The 20,318-nt window shown below is 38.2% G+C and overlaps 1 protein-coding gene across 6 annotated transcripts in view; it reads left to right on the top strand.

Annotated features, from left to right (window-relative positions):
• npy2rl (neuropeptide Y receptor Y2, like) overlaps positions 1–20,318 on the top strand; it is a 77,985-nt gene that overhangs the window by 3,706 nt on the left and 53,961 nt on the right. For all 6 annotated transcript variants that reach the window (XM_088073467.1, XM_088073469.1, XM_088073466.1 and 3 more), the window contains 2 exons: positions 3,935–4,033; positions 18,803–18,908. The gene's annotated coding sequence lies outside the window, so the exon portion shown is untranslated. The remainder of the gene's footprint in view (positions 1–3,934; positions 4,034–18,802; positions 18,909–20,318) is intronic.

The following is a 20,318-nucleotide window of genomic DNA, read 5'->3' as shown; positions in this document are numbered from 1 at the left end:
CTTTAAACTGCATTTATCTGCTCTGCGGGGTCCGTAGATTTAAAGAGGAGCTCACCTCTTTCTCCTGTGGGCTTCACGCACGGTCAAACAGACTGCATCTGAAAAGCTTCTCTACATTGAATAAGTTCCACGTTCTGCCTGTTAACACGCTCCACAAAGCTTTAGCTCCTTTCTCGTCATGAGCATTTTTCCTCCCCGCGGGATTCACCGAAGAGCGAATCTAACATGATAAGAACTTTCATCCCGTGTATTATTAACTCCCAAGCAGGACAAATCCAACCTAAACACTTTATAATGTCCTCGGATAAACACGCTGTGGACGGTGGGGCAGTTTTTAGAGTAAAATTTAAAGCCTGATTTCTGGATCTGATCCTCGTCTGCGTTACAAATATCAGCCCCGAAATTCAACAAATCAGGGAGGTAAAATTTTAGGGATTCCAAGTCAAACCAGTCAAGTTATTTAATGTAAAGATCTGTAGCAAACCTGTTATTTTGGGATTTTGGGAAGTGCCCACTGTTCTGATGTCTCATAATTCTAGAGCCACGGTCGTCCGAAAACTGTAAGAACTGAACCAAAAGCCCAACTTTGTAAGAAAAACAAACGTACATTGACCCGCAGGGTTGTCTTGTACGCTGCAACAACTGAAGTCTCAGTCAGTGAAAATATCTTAAATCGAGGCAATACTTGTTTTAAGCTGTTTTGTCTTTTTGCAGCATTTTTTGTGTTGCACCAGTTTTAAGATGCAGTTCCCAAACATATAGTCCTGCTTTAAGACAATGGCACTAGCAGACACCCAGTTTTTCTGCGTATTGAGAAAATAACTCTTAAATCTTGTTTCTAGACGGATGTGGATTTTTTTAGGGGTCAGGGTTAGTTTTCAGATATCTGTGGTTCTTTGAGACGAGACATTTTTTACCTGTTACAAATATGTTTAGGAAATGATGTTTTGGAGAGCGTCCTCTTAATGCCGACAGCTCCAATGCAGAAAATTAGTAAGAATATTATTTTAAAAATTCAGAAAATTAGCAATAAAAAAGCCAAAAACAAACAAGAAAATGGCCCAGAAAAAATCCTGAAAATAAACAAAATAATATGTTTATGTATTTATTCGATAAACTGTGTTTTATGTTTTTCTGTGACATGATTTTAAATATGAATTATTATAATTGTAAACAAAAAAAATTCTACTAGTTTTTAAAACAGATTTGTAGGTGAAATTTGTGCGACATTTCTTGACTTTTCCCCTATGTTTTCAAAAGAGATCAAACCAATTAGGTCAGTTTCTAAAGAGTCATAAAGCTTGTGAGAGGCGTCCGAACGCAGCTCAACACAACATAAAATATCCAAAATCACAACAAAACATTTGTTCTTTTGGGAACATGTGTGTGACTTTCTTAGTTAACTTTTGCTGAAACAAAGAAAAGAGGAGAGAGAAGCTCGTCTGTGCTGAGCAGAGACCACTTTGCTGCTTAATTGCCTTGAAAAAATCCTCCTCTCCACACGTGCACACTCACTTTGTCACCGGACCAAGAAATCAACAGATGGACCTGCAGTCACAAACGCGCTCTGCTCGCTCGCCGCACTCGTCTTTAACACTTTACATCTGTGACTGCGTGCCAGTCCTTGAACGTTTCTTCTCATGATACGAAGGCGATGAAAAGGGAACCTTGACCTCCGACCTCCTCGCCGTCAGTTGCCTGGCAGCGTATTCAGGCTGCCCTCGATGGCGCCCATTATTGCTGACTGTAAAAAGCCTCTTCATGCACTCGACACGCAGCAGGCTGGTCAACTCAAGTTCATCAGAGGAATAAATTTAAAGCAGCACCGGCCGTCATTTAATAAATGACATGAATTCATGTTTAAATAATATTCTGCCATTTTACCATGAAGTTACAGTGTCACTGCTTTTTATGATTAAATATTCAGCGTAACTTTATCAGTATATAATTACCCTTTGCTTACCTTTTTTGACGTTGCAAGGCCACTTATTTAGAACTGCTGATCTGACACGCATAGATGTTCAAAACAAAGCCGCCCACGAGCCTAAAACACGCTCTGCACATCAGTCAAAAATGAACTCTTCAGTCAGCATTAAAGTTTGTTTTTCAGTCAAATTTCTAAACTAAAAATGCTGCAAAACCCAATTTAATTTTGTACTGATGTTTTTATCAGACGCAATTTCATATTTTGATTATATTCTAATTCTATTTGATTCTGTTTTTATTATTACATTGTCATTTTTTCACTGTGCTTTTTACACAGATTTAATGATTAGATAAATTAATATTTGTATTTATTTTGATATATCTATTCTCTGAAGTTACTTTTAATTTATTTTTCTATCATATCATATTTTATGCAGATATTATGGCAAGAGTCATTATTATTTGTATTTATTTGGTTTTGTATATTCATATATATTGATTTGGAAAAAGTGCAGTAGTCAATGTAATATAATAGAAACTGGAAAATAACTATAATCTATCATGTTTTTATATGAAAAAACAAATCAGTGATGCTAAAAAAAGAAACCTTAACAATTGCTGGATGTAGCGTTCTCGTATGTGGTCCACAGGTTGCCAAAAAACATCCACATTGTGGCATAAAAGCAGCTGGAAAAGCAGCTACCAGTCGCTAGAAAACAGCTAAAAATCACAATCAGCAACACAAAAGCTGGAGAAAAGGCAGCGACAGGTCGCTAAAAACCACCCGTGCAAAAAAGCCGCTGAAATAGCTGCCACCGGTCGCTTAAAAAACGTATAAATATGGATAAATTGCTTGATTTAAGAAACATTGATATACTGGATGTAAATGTAAAAATATAATGCACATGTAGTTTGCAGAATAGTTGATTTCCAACGTTTTCCTCTGGCGACTGGGCTCTCTGTTGGTTTTAGTCGCTACACGTGTCGGGTGAAGAGCCGCCGCGCCCTGGAGGACGTTCTCTGAGTTTTGGATTTGGGCGCTGACGATGAGCCAACAGCATTTGGCATCCCCTTCTGTTGGTCATCAGTCACGGAGGGAGAGACGCCCGAGAGCTCGCTCTGTGCGCCGTCCCATCAGATGTACAATGTGTCTCTGCAGGAGAAAATCCCGAAAACTCCCAAACTCACTCTGACACAAAAAGGACAAACAAAGGACCTCTGACACGTTACAAACGAACGGGCCTTTTTTGAAATCTGGTTTTATAGACTTTATGCTTAAGTATTGATGTTTTTTCATCTTTAACAACTGATAGTTTTCTTGTGCTGCATTCAGACGCCTTTTACTAGAATTTGAGACTCAAAAACTGTCAATTTTTTTTTTCGACATCATAACCAACTTGGAAATAAATGTCCTGCAAAAAAACATTGAAAAAAAAAACAATTGAAAAAAAGCAAATGGTGAATATGAATTACATTCATAATCTTCTTCTAAAATTCATTTTGTTTGTTTGTTTTTTACTTTTTTTATTTCCAGGTAATTTTCATTTTCATTTTCATTTGACTTTTTCCTATTTATTTATTTAATTGATTCTGTTTTTGGTCGTTTCTCATTAAGTTGCTCGTTACTTTCTTTCCCTGTTTTTTGAGTGAAATCATGCAAATTTGCTCTGGTTCTTCAGAGTAAATATGGATTTAAGGGCAGGTTTTCCTTCAGAAGTGCTTGTTCTACATTTATGAATTTAGACTATATCAATCTAGCAAATTCAATGTTATGACATTAATTATCTGACTTTTTGAAAGATTGAAGAATTTTGCAATGAAGATGCTGAAAAAGTTTTTCTCAATTGTGCTTTATTGTATTTGTATTTTATAAGCAGTGTATATGAGTTTATAATAAGTCTTTTACTGCCTTATCTTTGTTTGATCATCAGTTCAGGTATATTTTAGGAGAATATTCACTGTAGGTGAGACGTATATGAAGTAATATTTTCTTTTTTATTCTCATCAGTGAAATGTTCAGAGGACAGTTTGTCTCACATGGCAGCAGATTCAACCTTCACCAACCAGAGGGGAGGACATCAGTCGAGACTGAGTCTTTTTCCAGAAGGTAAGTGTTTGAATCGACATTTATTTATGTTCTTAATTACATCAACAGTTTTAGATAAAAGATCAACAACAAAGGCAATTACTCCCGAAACAAGACAGTACAGAGAAAACATTTATAGGAGAAAGAAGTGGCCACTAGTTCTTAAAGGACACTCACATTTGGCAAAAAAAAAAGCTGGGTGCTAAAAATCCCGCCCACCTTCAGTGACATAAAAGCTGCTGGAAAAGCAGCCGTCACTCAACAAAAAGACCATCACAAAAGTTGCTGGCAACGCGGCCACAGTTTCACATTCAGGTACACAGACGCTGCTGTCATGGAAAAATATTTAAGTTGCTGAAAAGTTGCTCGACTGGTCTCTGAAAGGCTGGAGGCATAAAAAATGCTGGAAATGCAGGCACGAGTTCCTAAAAATGACCTGCGCTCTGTATCTCAAAAGTGTGTGTGTTAGGAGAAAAGTTGAGTGTTAAATTATTCTGTTCTGTCCTAATTTTTTTAAGCGTGGTCAAAGTGTGTCTGCCTTTTATACAAAGCACAACAATTTTGCTGCTTTTCTCTCCTGTGAATCATCTCTCAGCTCCTTTGGGGTCTAAACCGCCGCCTCATTACAACATGGTGCTGAAATAAAACACATATTGAATGATTTATCAGATTCTTTGCAAATATGGTTATCAGCGTCAAACATCCAGAGCCGCTCGGGCTCCATCTTGTAAGTTAATCAGATGACTTTATTCACAAACAACAGCAACAATCTTGTAAAAACATCCTCTCGCAGACGCTCGATTGCGACATTGTTTTCTCTGAAGCTCAAGGCCAGATTGGAAGTTGCTCTTTTTCAGCACCACAAAGGCTGTTATGTAAGAGACGCAAGTGTGCCAACATGTACAAGTAGGACACACAGCGCTTTCAAATGGAAATTGAAGCCCCCACACATGTCTGAACACACACACACACACACACACACTGACACATGAAAAAAAAGCTGGTGGCATCCGACTAGCTTGTTTACAGTAAAACAGAGAAAACTTCAACATCACACCAGCGTGCTCTGTCTGTGACGATGAAACACGTGAAATAAGTGTGCGGCCTTATATAAATATATGCTGCAGTGTAATGAGAGAGCAGCAGGAAATACACACAGATACACACCTGGCTTGTTTCTCGGCGATGGGTGGCGGAGCGTGTTGTGTCCATACATCGGTCATGAAAGCCTCGTTCGTCCTTTCCTGAGACGCCTTGTTGAGCTGCGTTTCCTTTCATGTCCATAGAGACAACAGCGGCAAAAAGCTCCCCTCGTTAATTTATCATAACAGTCGCATGTTCGACCCTGAAAACTCAGATAGAGAGAAAAAAAGAAAAAAAGGTTTGCTTTTTACAGACGTCAATAGTGAAATTACTACCCCGCGTTTCCTTTTTTTTTTTTTTTAAGCGTGAGCCAAATCAATTTTCCATTTCAGGCCACATCGATCAGCTCAGCAGCCTCAAAGGCCCCTCTGGAGGTCCAACTTTATTTACCCGAGTCATCAACATGTGAAACTTTATAGCCCATCTGATGCTTTAATGTCTCATTTTCTTTCCCGTTAGTTTGATAGAAGCACTTTTCATCCACACAGAAACACAAAGGAAACTTCGTAGACTTCAGGGCCAAGACGCTCTGCTTTTACAGCTGCTTCACCATCTGAAATCACGGAAGAACAGATCGAAAGACATCTTGACATAAAACATTATGAAAAAATAAAAAATGTGCCGCTGGAGGATTCCCCCGTACCCTTTGACGGACGTCCTAGCTAAGACCCTAAGGTCCTAAAATCCTAGAAATATCTCAATCCTGGGAATGTCCTAGAAACCTAGAAATGTCCTAAATTCATAAAATTGTCCTGAAATCCTGGAAAATTACTAAAATCCCAGGAAATGTCCAAAAGATCCTTGACACGTCATTAAATCCTTGAAAAAAAATTAAATCAGTCTTAAATCTGAGAAAACTATCACTACAACTATATGTATACAACTACGAAAAATGTCCTTATGTCCAAAAATGTCCTAAAATCCTGGAAACATCCTAAAATCCAATAAATGTCCTAAAAATCTTAGAAATGCCCGAAACATTTTAGAAATGCCCTAAAATCCAAATAATTTAAAGTTTGATTTGAGTGATTATTTCTTTAAAAACTGATTTTCTGGTAATTTTGGGGGATTTTATCTATTTATTTACTAATTTCTTGCTACTTTTTTGAATTTCTTTTGTTGCTAACTGACCGTGTTTGAAAGAAATCAAGCCGACTTGCCAAAGTTTCAAAGGATTAAAATATTTCATAAAGAGGAAATCTCCTGATACAAACCTTCAGTCCATTTTGCATCTGTCAGTGAAAATAATCTTGGATCTTACCCCACATCCGCTTGACAAGAAACAAAGAAAGAGAGCGAGACATCATCCATCACCGCTCCCAACTAAGCGGCTTTTCTTCTTCTCTCATCTCAACATGAAGCCGTGCGTGCATTCAACCACACATTTACATTTTAATCTACACTTTGGGTTGATGCACGAAAACAAAAAGTCTTTTCATCAGGAGCGTTTCCATCCCTCCGCAGCGGTGACAACTTCCAATCACATGCGATGCCTCATCAGCAGAATCAGCGAGAGAAGCGTGAACTCGTGAAGAAATCTGTGACCCCGCCTTCATATATAAGGCACATGAAAAAGGCTGCATGGTCTGAATGACACCTGGAACGTGTCTTTAGCAGCACCTCATCAGAGACAGACACTCAGAAATATGACTTCTTTCCATCTCGAGTTTTTCTGTCCGATGAACACGGAGCCCGAGCGGTACACGTGCACTGATGGCGAGGCCCTGAGCCGCAGAATCATCCATCCGTACAATCATTCATTACAGACGCTCTCCGTCAGCAGCTGACGCGCTGAAGCGTGAGCCGACAAACACGCAGTATGTGTTTAGGAAGCCGACCAGGTGAAAGCTGTGCAGCCTCTGCCATATGGTTTGTGTTTGTGCAGCCTGCGCGCTGCCGTGTTTAGATATGCATGTCATTACTCCGCTTCTTTGCATAATGTGTTTTTGTCCTTTTAGTATAAATAAGGTGTCAGAGAGCATAAAACAGCATCAAAATAGAGCTTGTTGATCAAAAAAGTTTTAGTGGAGGATCTCCCACACCCCCCAACAGAGGTCCAAACTAAGACACAAATGTCCTTAAAGTATAGAAATGCTCTAAAATCCCAGAAATGTCCTAAAAATCAGAGAAAATCCCTGAAACCCTTGAAACATCATCGGATATTAGAAACCTTCTAAAATCCTGTAAATGTGCTAAATCTGAGCAATGTCATAAAATCCTACAAACCTGCAAAAATCCTAGAAATGTCATAAAATCCTAGACATGTCCTCAAGTCCTAGAAATGTCCTAAATTCCCACAAATGTATTAAAATCCTAGAAACCTCCAAAAATCCAAGAATCGTCCTAAAATTCAAGAAACATCTTATAGTCCAGAAAATGTTATAAAATCCCAGAAACATCTAAAAATCCTAGAAATGTCTTCAAATCCCAGTTTGTCCAAAAATCCAAGAAATATCCTAAACTCATAGAAATGGGCTAAAATTTTAAAAAACGTGTGAGGCTGCTGTGACTGGCCCCTGGCCTCCTGTAATTTTGCAAAAGTGGCCCCTAAACAAATCAAGTGGAGTGTCCTTGATCTGCACCATCATATGTATGTAGATTTATAGCTATTTAGAGGATGGTACAGATGGAAATGTCTGTCATCAAAAGCATTTATGGTCCCCAGAGGATGAATCCCAATGATTTTCGTCAACAAACCTGTCAAAGCATCCATACCCGTAATCATGTGTAACTTTAAGTTTTTAAATGATATATTTTGTTACAGGAATTGTGCCGGCAACCTCTAGAATCTCAGGAGAACCCAAATTGTTGCACAAAAAAGACTTTTAATGAAAAATGTATTTTTTGGGGCACTTAATGCTAAAATTTGAAAGCTGAAGGGAAAGTATTCAGAGGAAAATGGTAAATTTGTGCCGCAGATTGAGGTGAACTTTCGCTGAACTACAGCTTTGCCTCAGACCGCAGAGTATGTCAGTTTTCTGACATCAAAAAGAAACCTGCCGGATCTAAACTAATCATCCTAACAACGGCAATAAGTGTTTGCTTTATGCCTTTTGGGCACCTTTTAAAAGAGGCGTCAGTGTTTGGAGATCAAGTCTGTCTCCCAACCAGCTTCAGATATCTGCGTTTTGCCTTTTATTCTCATAAATGGCATATTTCCTCTCTATTTTTGGTGCTGTGGTATGTATTTATCCGGCTGCATTTATGTGTTACTCCAGAGAGTTTAAGAAGAAACACTCTGACTCTTTAATATAATCCCCCTTCAGAAGCTCTCAGCAGGCAGGTAGAGACGGAGAGGTGTAGCTCGGATCACAGCTGACAGGTGAAAAGGTAACACGCAAACCTCACACGGAGAGGAACAGTCAGCTTCCCAGCGATTAGTGGCAAACGCCTTTTGTGTTTTTGTAGATGCCCACGCGTCAAAATCACCCTCCGCTGGTCTGAAGTGATGAAAAGGCCTCTGGGTTGATGCAGGTTACTCAGCATGAAGAGCAGCATGGAAGAGAGAGGGAATATAACAGACAAAAGGAATCGCAGAAAAACAAACTCGACTATAAAGCAGGTTTACAAGAAACCTATAACACCACCAAGTTAGAACCAGACAAACACTAAATCAGACTCCGCAGGCCAAGAGCATAACAGACGATAGCATGAGACTATGGAAGTGATATTACTCATTCTATTTAAAATAAAACTCATACTTGCATATACTGGATTTGTATATCAGATATCAAAATTATGCGACCTAATATCTGCTGGGTCCTGTATGTCGTTGGTCTTGATATATGATTTATAAAAAATAATGGATAGCCACTGCGACGTCACCCGTCAGTTTATGGACTCCAAATCCTAGAAACGTCCTGAAACTGTAGAAAAGTCTTCAAATCTTAGAAACATCCCAAAACTCTAATAATGTCATAAAATCTTAGAAACTTCCTAAAATCCTAGAAATGTCTTTAAATCCTAGACATATCCCAAAACTCTAACAATGTCATAAAATCTTAGGAATCTCCTAAAATTGTACGGTAATAATGTCCTCAAATCATAGAAATGTTGTAAAATCTTAAAAACGTAATGAAATGCTAATAATGTCTTAAAATCCTAAAGGCATCCGAAAATCCTAGAACCATCCTAAAATCTGTGAAATATCCTAAAATCCTCGAAACATCATAAACATTGTCGAAAAATCCTTAAATCCTAGAAATGTCCTAAAATCCTAGGAACATCCTTAAATCCAAGAAACATACTAAAATCCTTGAAATGTTCTAAAAACTAAAACTGTCCTAAAATCCCAGAAATGTCCCAAAATGCTAGAAATGTCCTAAAATCCTAGAAACATCTTAATATTCTCATAATGTCCTCAAATGTAATGTCATAAATAAGTTATTACACTTCTAAGGTCTGAGGTAAACGAAATACTACTGAACTCTTTACAACAATTCAAGCGGAGTCGGCTGAATTTCTGCTTTGCTGGTGCTCGACTGCAGAGAGTGATGGAGAGAAACAGGACGTGGCGGGCAGGTGTTGCTCCCTCTCACACTCACTGAGGATTTTCGCAGTTTGTAACACTCGTGCTGCTGGTTTTATGTGACACATCAACTGTGAAGAAAGATCTCTTCGCCTGGATGCTGATAATTCCAGCGTGACACAGTTCGTTTCTCTCGCACACTCACAGATTGCCTGCAGATGGGGGTCGTGTAATTTTTTTTTGCATGTCAGTGGTCTTTTCACTGGCATACAGCCCTAAATGGTCGGTACCCGGAGTGATGAATGGATACGTGGATGGGAGTGAGTGTTAGTATTAACATAATGACGGAGGAGGAATGAAGGGAAACATGATGGCTAAATGGATCGACGGGTGCATCTCAACAAGAGGCCGGTAATGAGGGAGGAGGCAGGAAAAAAATGACCAAAAAAATGACAGAGCTGAAAGAGAAATGACAGGAATCGAGGAAGATTGAAAAGCAGAGGAGGGAGATAAAACATGGGGAAATGCTGGGGCGAGGTGGGGGAGGGGGTGACGGGCAGGAAGGTAATGAGAGAGCCGTGGATGAGGTGAATTATGGTGATTATTACAGGAGACAAGAAGAAGAACGAGGCTGGTTTTCAGTGAGAGAGAAGTCATAATTTTCATACAGCTCGCTAACGATTCTGGAAAGATAGTCGAACATGAATATCAGCCGCAAAATCTCCCTTCACTCTGTGTTTTAATGCTGCGAACAGAGCGGGAGATGAAACTTTAATGCTCCCACAGGGAAATCAGCAACCTGAGTCCAACTTCTTGCGTTCATCCCGTATATGGAATTAACATTAGTTATTCCTTCAGCGCTGCAGAGAAGAGCAGATGTACTCTAACACAAAAAAAGTTGCATAAAATGTGTCTTTCTCTTAACCTATTCTTTCTACTTTACTCCTTTAAAACCTGAAACAACCAAAATTAGTACAAGAAAATTACCTGGAAAAAGCAAAAAGAAAAAAATAAATAGGAAAATAAAAGGGAAAAAAGGAATGACAAAAAAACCCCAACCAAACAAAAAAAACCCAACAACATAGAAAATAGTGCATAAAAATCATTAGAATTCTGTAACATTGTTTTAAATGTATAATTATGATAATTATTCTTACATTTTCTGTACATTTTCTTAAAATTGAATTTTCTTAATGCACTGATTGCTTGCAATTTGCGGGACATTTCTTAACACGTTGCTCATCGCGGGTTTTTTGTATGATTTTAAAAGAAATCAAACCAGTTCGCTCAGTGTCCAAACGTTTAAATACTTGAAAAGCATTGCAGTGCAATAAAAGTGATGTCGATCCAGGTTTTTAAGGGTTAACCCTCAGAGCCTGCTTCAATATTTCACACACTCATATCACTCTGCACCAAAAATGCGCTTTTCAAAATCAAGCTTTAAAGAATATTATATATTAACATTATTTTCTATTTTCATTGATTTTTGCTGTTGTAAAAATGATAAAGTTGTAATGTCTTATGATAAAAAGCAATGTTTATCCTTACTTACAAAAGCACTATGAGTGGTCAGAGGCAGGTGTAGATTTTGTAAAGATCAGAACCAAAATGCACATAAATTTGCTTCTGCAAAAACTTTACACACAAAGTCGTTCTGCTCACATTTCATGAATGAGACCCAACGTCCCCATACGAGGACATCTTTTTATTTTGTAGGGGAGATTGAAAATTTATACCACACGAAAGCTGTTCATCTCCTTACTGTCCTACAGCAAATCTATCAAGGGCATCGTCAGAGAGCTTCCTAATGTATGTAAATCAGTTTAAACCAGAGTCAAAGCACAACCACTGTTTCATCCATCACAGGCGGTAAGAACATGATTGGTTTTTACCGAACATAGAGGAGATGAAGATGATTAAGTTCCATTAACACCGTCATTAAACTGCTTTAATATCTGATGAAAACACCAGGGAATTTCCCCAAAAATGAGACTCTACCACTAACAGGAAATATACTTTAACTGAGTGATTAATGGCTCAAACTAATAAAAATGATCACTTATTAAAGGGAGATCTGTATGTAGTCCTTATTAGGTGACAGAATGATTTATAAGTAATCAGATTGTTTTTAATTTTAGGGGAATTAATCATTTGAAACCTGACTGATTTTTTGTGCTTTGTTCTGAGGCCTTTTACAAGCATTTAAACCTTTGAAATGTGGCTAAAATGGTTTGATTTCCTTTCAAAAACATGGGAATAAAAGGCAAACATCAAAAGGACATGTCCCACAAAAAAACCCTACCTGTACGCAATATTTTATATTTTCAGAACAAATTTGTCTTTCTGTCTATCTCCATATATACAGAACCGAGCAGGTGTCAAGAACCATAAAATACTAAATTAGATTACCAAAATAGGAAATTTAAGGGTACAAACTATTAAGAGATGTTCAAAACATTTACAAACAATAAAAAACTATCCCCTCCCCCGCCTTTGAGATTTAATTTATCCCCATATTTCCTGATTAAGTTTTGATTGGAGTGTTTTTTGTTTTCTTTTCAGCCCAACAGTTTTTCACCTCCATTTATTGTCTCATTCTGTGTTTTTGTTACGCAGCTGTTTCGTTCTGTCACTGTGATGAATGGCCAAACAAATAAAATCTGACAGACAGAATTGAGACACCAGTCCAAAGCACTCAGGGGGGAAGAAATAACTTCAACGTCTTACTGTACTTTCTGCAGAAACAAAGCTCTTCATCTAATAACTGAGTGTTGAAGTGTGAATGTAGAGCAGAGCAGGGTTCGGTTCAGTACCAGCTGCTGCGGTGTGATTCATAGTCTGGTGCAGTCTGCGGGGATCAGCCCTGCTGTTGAAGCAGAACCAGACTGATCATATTTAACCTTGTATGAAGGTTGTAAAAGTTCGTATTTGATCCGTTCCTTATTGTGATGCACAAAGGCTCATTGACTGCCTTCACAAACTCACAAGCTCAGGTTTAGTCTGCTGCAGTTTCTCCACAAGTGGCTTTTCATATTCACATATAAGATAGAAAGATGCTGTACATTGTGATAAAGTTTTTTAGAGTGAATAGACTTAGTTTTACATTTATAATTAGGTACAATACAAAAACACATGCGTGTGTTTGAGAGATATGAGTCATTTGTTTTAGCAAAAAGTTTGTTAGTTTGTGTTTAACTAGAAATGTCAGAAATCTCAGTCATCTCAGCCCAGTCGTTAGAAGACGTTATATTTGTATGTTTCATATGTGTCATGTCGACATTCTTACACTGATGTAATACATAAGCTGATTTTGTCATCAAAAAACAACAAAAAAAAGGCATAAAAATAAAAATTAATAATCTAATAAAATTTATTTTATCAGAGACATTGCTTCTTTTCCAGCGGCGTTTTGCCATAAAAATTCATCTTCTTCATGGAGACTTTGCTACATCTCCCGCTCTAATTGTACTGCAGAAACAGTTTTTCTTCTATAGACTTTGTATTTCCAGTGGCGATTATAGCAATAAAAGTTGGTGTTTTTTATTGATACATTGCCTGCATTCAAGTAGCATTTGTGCCACAAAAAAAAAATTGAGACGTTGCATTTCCAGCCCCTGGCCATAAAGTGGGTATTTTTTCTGTTGAGACACCACTGCATTTTGAGCTACAATTGTAGTCAAGCTGATATTTTCTGTGTAGACATTGCTGCTTTTCCCAAGGCAATTACCGCAGTAAAAGTTAGTGGTTTATATGGAGTTGTAGCTGCATTTCCAGCAGCAATGGTAGCCCTAAGAGCAGGGTTTTTAGAGGAGACAGGAGAACTGCTTTTTTTCCCCTTTTTTTCTTTTTAAGGGGCGAAACATGGCAGCATTTTTCAAAACATTTCGAAACATGGCAGCATCGTTAATGTAAAAATCTATATTTTTTATGGAGACTTTATTGCATTTCTAATGACAGTTGTAGCAAACAAGAAGATAATTCTGAATGTCAACAGCTCTTTTTACTTGATAATATGCACACCAAGCGCGGTGTATCATACATCATATTAAATCAAAGTCATATTAATCTTCAGCAGAATAGAGTATAGATATAAATTCTATGTATCTATAGTCATACCTTTGAATTTTTTTGGGAAGTATTGCACCCTGCTGGGGGCAATATGGGAGAGGGGTGTTTCAGGCACACTATTGCCTCTGAAAACACAAACAGTAACCTTGCAGTGTCAGAGAAAATAAGGTTTCCATTTCACAGTTCTGTCAGTTGTGCAGATAGCTTTTATTTCTCCTCCTCTCATTTCTCAGCAGGTCAGAGTTGACATTTCACAGCCAAACTCAACTCCCTGCTGTTGCTGCTGCTGTTTTTTTGGATGATATTCTTAGACCAGCAGGGATATGACGAATACTTACACATAAAAGACTCAATTCTGCTAGAGAAAAGAAATACTCATTAACTTGAGTTAAAGATTAATATTTGTAGGAGAATTATTCTCCGCTTTTCATGATTTCATGGCTCTGAGGGGTGAGGGTAAACTGAAGGACAACCAAAGACTAAAGCCTCGCCTGAGCAACTGCAGCTGTAAAAGTCTATGCATGAGAGAAGAACAACCTGTTGGATGCATGTAAAGCATCTTTTGTACGGTGGCAATTATATGACAATATATGTTAGCATTAAGCTCTGTATGAGCCATGCATGTTAACAAGTTGGCATGTAACACTGCAGACCACTTTTTGAGATTTATAAAACCTCCACAAAAAAAAACGGTTGTTGTTTTTAGCAACCTGTCACAGTTTTTCTAGTGTCTTTGAGAAACCTAACCCTGGCGTTTTACAATGACCCATGACTGTGTTTCTCATGGCATATTAGGCACCAAATGTGGCTGTTTTTTAGGGACCTGGCGTTGTGTTTCCAGCGGCTTCTTTGCCCCCAAAGTTGGTGTTTTTTTTGTTTTTTTTAGCAACCCTCGGCTGTTTCTTCAGAGGCTTTTTGGGCACCAAATGTGGCTTTTTTTTAGTGACCTACAGCTGTGTTTACAGCTGCTTTTTTAGCTCCAAATGTGGCTGTTTTTCAGGGATCCGTAGCTGTGTTTTAAAAGCTTTTTAGGCAAAAAAAAAGTGGCTTTTCATTTTTTTTTTTTTTTTAGAGATCTGTTGATCTGTTTAAGAGGCCTATTGTTGATGGGAACACTTATTAGTTTAACACTATACTAAGAATAACAACACTTCATTTCAGTCAGGACATGTGTGAAACAGTAATGTTAACATCACTAGAGTACTACAGGAATGAGCCCTAAAATATGGAAATAAATTAGCATTTCTGCAATTTGGGTGTCCTCATCTCGAAGTCAGTCCCCAGTGTTGACTCCATGGTTACAGCCTCGATAAAGTGATCATTGTGAAGCTATTGAGCGGGAAAAAAAGAATAAACAAATGACATGTCAAGTGAGAAAGTCATGAGTGCAAACTTGATAATAATCATATAAAATCATAATTTCATTCCACTGTCCGTCAAATTTTATTTATCACATGACAGACTGACTGACAGGTTTGTTAATGAGTTTCAGAGGCTGTTGATTTTAAACTTGTATTTCATTCATCACTGGAGCCACAGAATGAAAAATTGTGATGTGTTTTTATCACTTAATGTAGTCACCTCTACCACCCTCGACACATTCCTTCACATTTGCATTACAAACCGAGTCACATCTCCTCCTTGCCGTCCTTTGTTGTTACAATCAACTCCAATCCTGCACAACCTTCAACCCACATTTCTCTACCTTCCTCAAATATGATGCACACATTCTGCATTTGTCGACTGTCTCTCTCAGTGAGAAATGGGAACTATAAAAGAAATTACCCACCTCAGCCAGGGACATTTCTTTCTGAATATGACACATAATGAGAAAAACATCAACACAGAGAATGCTGCTATAACAAACACTGTTAGAGCTCTGCATTTATATTGGTCAGCTATACTTCCCTCTGCTTGTCTTTTGTTTTTCAAAGAACTTGTGATATAAAAAATGGTCTTACCCATTTTTCAAGGCCATATCTATTAGTTAAATGTTTTACCCTATTTAACAGGAATGTCCACTTAAGATAGAGTTACATAGAGAGCAGAAAACTGCTGGAAAATGTGCAGTTTCTCTTTGGGTTAAAATCTGCTGAGGGAAAAAATCGCTCATGCTGTGGCTGAATCTTAATGAGCTGCAACATCTACTTAACAAGTTTCCAAATTTTTCAGAGACAAAACATCCCCAAATTGGGGACCTTTGACTCTGAAAAGTCAATCCATTAATGTAAGAAATACTAATCAATATTAATGCAAAGGCTGCTGGCCAAGCGGACTAAGCAGCTCCCTCCTGAATAAAAAGTGATTCATACTCTCACAGCGCTGCTGCAGAGAGGCAGTAATGTTGTTGGCAGCAACAGCAACAGCTGTGGTTTAATTTAAAAAAAAGTCTGGTTTTAAAATCAATGTCCTGCAGAGGTTATCAGGGGCAGAATGATGAGCTGAAAGAGCCTCTACTAGTACATTTATTTTGAATAGTATTAATATTAAATTGCACACGAGAAGGTGCTGAATTTGGAAACTGTAACACAAAAGTCTCTCACTTCAAAAAGCAGACAATAAGTTTTTATATAACTAGTTTTAAATGTATTCTGAATTCAAATGCAGCAACATGCTTTCCACTATGCAATTTCTTTATAACTTTATTCAAATTATACTTTATTTAATCAGGTAAAAATCTTGAGATAATATAATCTTTGCAGCATAAAAATAGTGTTACATAAACAAAACAAACAGGCACAGACAACTGCTATAAGCTATAACAGTGAACTATAAAAATATGCAGTTTAGATGCAAACAATCTGCCAGACCAGATTTTATCACTTTATTTCGACCCTGCTGTTTTCAGAAAATCAGTTTTGAGGAAAAGCTATTACACATATAAACACTTTTTTTTTTTTGTCATTTTTGAGATGATTGAATTGAGTTGTATTAATTCCCCTGAGGTGTAGCCTAACATTAATGGTACTTGCTACATGCCTAACCCCAACCTTTATTCTAAATTCAACTTAAAACATTTCACAACAGACATCACACAGAGATCATTGTTTGCATGATACCGTTTCGATAGATCTAAAATCAGAACCATGGCATTGACATTGATATTGTCCTCTAACCTTCTTAAAAACCCAAATAATAGTACTTCCCAAAATGCCTAGAAATGTCAGAAAATCCCAGAAACACTGTAAAATCCTAAAAACATCCGAAAATCCTAGAAATGTTGACATCCTGGAAATGTCCTAAAATGCTAGATATGTCCTGGAATCCCCCAAACATCTTAAAATCTTAAAAATGTCCTAAAATTCTAAAACATCTTAAAATCCTAAAAATATCCAAAAACTCTCTTAAAATTCTGAAAATGTCCTAAAATCCTAGAAATATCCTTAAAATCTAAGAGATGCACTTGAACCTTAGAAATGTCCCTAAATCCTAGAAATGTCCTGAAATCCTAGAAATGTATTAAAATCCCGGACTTGTCCTAAAGTCCGAAAAAAAAAAAGATCTTCAAATCCTAAAATCTCCCAAAATCCTTAAAACGTCCAAGAAATGTTCTAAAATGCAGAAACAAAATCTTAGAAATATCCTAAAATCCTAAAAACAATCTAAAATCATGAAATGTCCTAATATCCTAGAACCATCCAAAAATCCTTGTCATGTTACATGAACTAATAAATTCCCATCAAAACTCTGTTGACCTCCAAACTGACTAACAGTCAGTATAACTGAAATCACCTGTTTGAGTCTTCAGAAGCATTAATCTGCTTTTTGTCCCCAGATGGGAGACGAGTCCCCACAACTCAGTGTGTTGAGAACGTCCCCACAAAGTCTTTAAACCTGTTGGACACACTGTTAACTGTATCTCAGTTGACATTCGTAGTAAAACGTGTAAAAACAGATGATTTACTGTAATGTTGACAGACAGAGCTGCGGGGAAGGAGGCCCTATTCGCCGCCACCATCATTAGGACCGTGATTTACTGTCACTGAACGCGGCACACAACGAGAAACATGACACAATGTGCAACACACCACGGGGAGCTTTGTGGGCCTTCACCAACATCAAGCTAATCCTCCGTGTTTGTGATGTGTCGACGGCAGCAGAGACACATGCAGCAGCTTTTGGATGTTTTGTGTGAATTTAGCTCTGATGGTGATTTTGTGGCACAGATATCGGCTTTAGAAAAGTGTGTAGGCCTTTTTTTAGTCACACATCAAAGTGTAGGCGGCTCCATATGTTTGCCTACATGCTGAGAAACAATATCAACTTTATGCATGGTTATTTTGATGCAATACATTAGGGAGGATAAGTGTTTGTGTGTGTGTGTGTGTGTGTGTGTGTGTGTGTGTGTGTGTGAGCGTAAACTCACGTATCCGATGTGATCAAACACTAGAACAAGACAGCGATGCAGCTTTTCACTGATTTCAGAGAGAAATGGTTTTCGTTAAAGGCTCGCTGCTGCAGCGGAGCTCCAATGATAGCGGAAGTGATGAGTGGGATGTTTGTCCATTTTCATCAGGGACAATAAATTTGCTTTTTGGGGGCCACTAAGGCAAAAATGACAAAAATGCAGCCTTTAGGACTGCAAGAAATGAAGCAGAAAGTAAGACATTAGTAAAAAAGCATACTTTAATGTTTTACTTTAATGTCGTGTGATCCTAGAAATACTCTTAAACACTAGAAATGACCTAAAAACCTACAAATGTTCTAAATCATAGAAACATATGGGGCTGCTGCGACTGGAGGCCGGGGGGGCCTCCTGCTTTAAGGAAAAGTGGCCCCCAAACAAAGCAGGCTGAGTCGTCCCTGTCCAATGTCTCATTACTACTGTAGTCCCTTGTGTCGGTCTCAGCAGCTGAGCGTTGTGTGTCTGCACCGTGCAGCAGGACGGACGGTGTGAAAACCGTTAACGTGAGGCGGTGGAGCATTTTTTTCTTCGTGTTTCTAGAGAACACACTCCTCTCTGCTTACAGTATGTTCAGCTTTATGGAAATGAAAGCTGCCTGTGGGCCATCTGCTTCACACGCATCATTTTAATGGCAAATGTGCTGCTGACAAGCATAATGTTTGATACTGTACAGCTCTCACACGTCCTCCTCTGCTTCCCCTTGCAGACAGAAAAACACCCGGCACACCGAGGAGGAGCGTTCACGCTCAACAAAGCAGCTGCTGGATGAATGACACTTGTTGTGAAATGACGCTCGTTTTATCAGCCTGGAAGTAAGTGATGCAACTCAACTCACTGAAAATGTTCCCGCATAAGAAATTCAGTCTTTTGTTGAAGCAGCTCATTGGAAAATGATCCTCACAATAAAAAACATGATGGAAACAGCATTCACTGAGACAGCTGTCAGCGCGGGACGCTGGGAAATGTTTCTCTACTCCTGGTATGTGCATGAAATGGGGTTAAAATGGAGTTTGTTTACCAAAAAAAGTGCCAGTGGAGGATCCCCTGCAACCCCGACAGAGGTACTACCTAAGGACCTAATGTCTTAAAATCCACAAAATGTCCTAAATTCCTAGAAATATCCTCAAATCTAAAAAATGTCCTAAAATCCTATGAATGTCTTTAAATCCTAAGAATTTTCTTAATTTCTAGAAATGTCTTAAAATCCTAAAAAAAAATTAAAATCTGAAAAAACATCCTAAAATCCTTGATATGTCCTTAAATCCTAGAAACGTCCTTAAATCCTAGGAACGTCCTTAAGTCTGAGAAATGTCCTTAAATCTGAGAAGGGTCCTAAAATCTGAGAAGTGTCCTAAAATCCTAGAAATATCCCAAAATCAAAGAAATGTTCTAAAGTCCTAGAAATGCCCCAAAATATGAAAAACATCCTAAAATCTTAGAAATGTCCCAAAACCCTAGACATTTCTGAAAGTGCTATAACTATCCTAAAATTTTAGGAACTTTCTTAATTTTTTGAGGTATCTTAAAATCCTGGACATTTCCTAAAAACTGAGAAATGTACTGAAATCCTAGAAATGAAATTCAAATATCATATTCCATTTCAGACCATATTCCCTCCTTTAATAAATCATTTGAAGAACAAACTTAGATTTTTTTAAAAACCTGATACACAAACATGATGCAACTTTTTTGGTCCTAGCTTTGCAGAAAGTTTCAGGACATTACGGCGTCCTGAATCCGTCCTGCTGCAGAGCGTCCAGTCAGAAGACAGATTAGTCTTGTCAGGACCTCCAGCAGAGTGTGAACATCAGACTTCAGGCCTCATCTGTCCAACACACACTCTTTTATTATATAACAAAGGTCACACTGGGTCTTACTTCTCATCAGACTGAGAGGTTTTTGAATACTTAAACATCCATCAGTCAGGCTGAGGGAGTTTCAATTCCCACGGTTGTCATAAACCTCACACACACACACACACACACGCACACACACGCACACACGCACACACACACACACACACGCACACGCACTCTGTATCTCCGTCTGCACACACACATTTTAACAGTCACACAGAGAAAACCTCTCTGCCGGTGCTGCTGAAAACTTTGTGATGTGTTCGCGGTCTATATTTGTCACCGCGGCAGCCGATTATTTTCCTCGTCAGCGTTTGAGGCAGGGCTGTAATGAACCTGCCAGTCACACATTCTGGGATTAAAACA

This window comes from Plectropomus leopardus, chromosome 23, assembly GCF_026936395.1.
Source record: "Plectropomus leopardus strain MGB_pleo_1.0 chromosome 23, ASM2693639v1, whole genome shotgun sequence".
Classification (NCBI taxonomy): Eukaryota; Metazoa; Chordata; class Actinopteri; order Perciformes; family Serranidae; genus Plectropomus; species Plectropomus leopardus.
The sequence above is the reverse complement of the archived record's forward strand: the minus strand, read 5'-3'. Positions and strand labels throughout refer to the sequence as shown.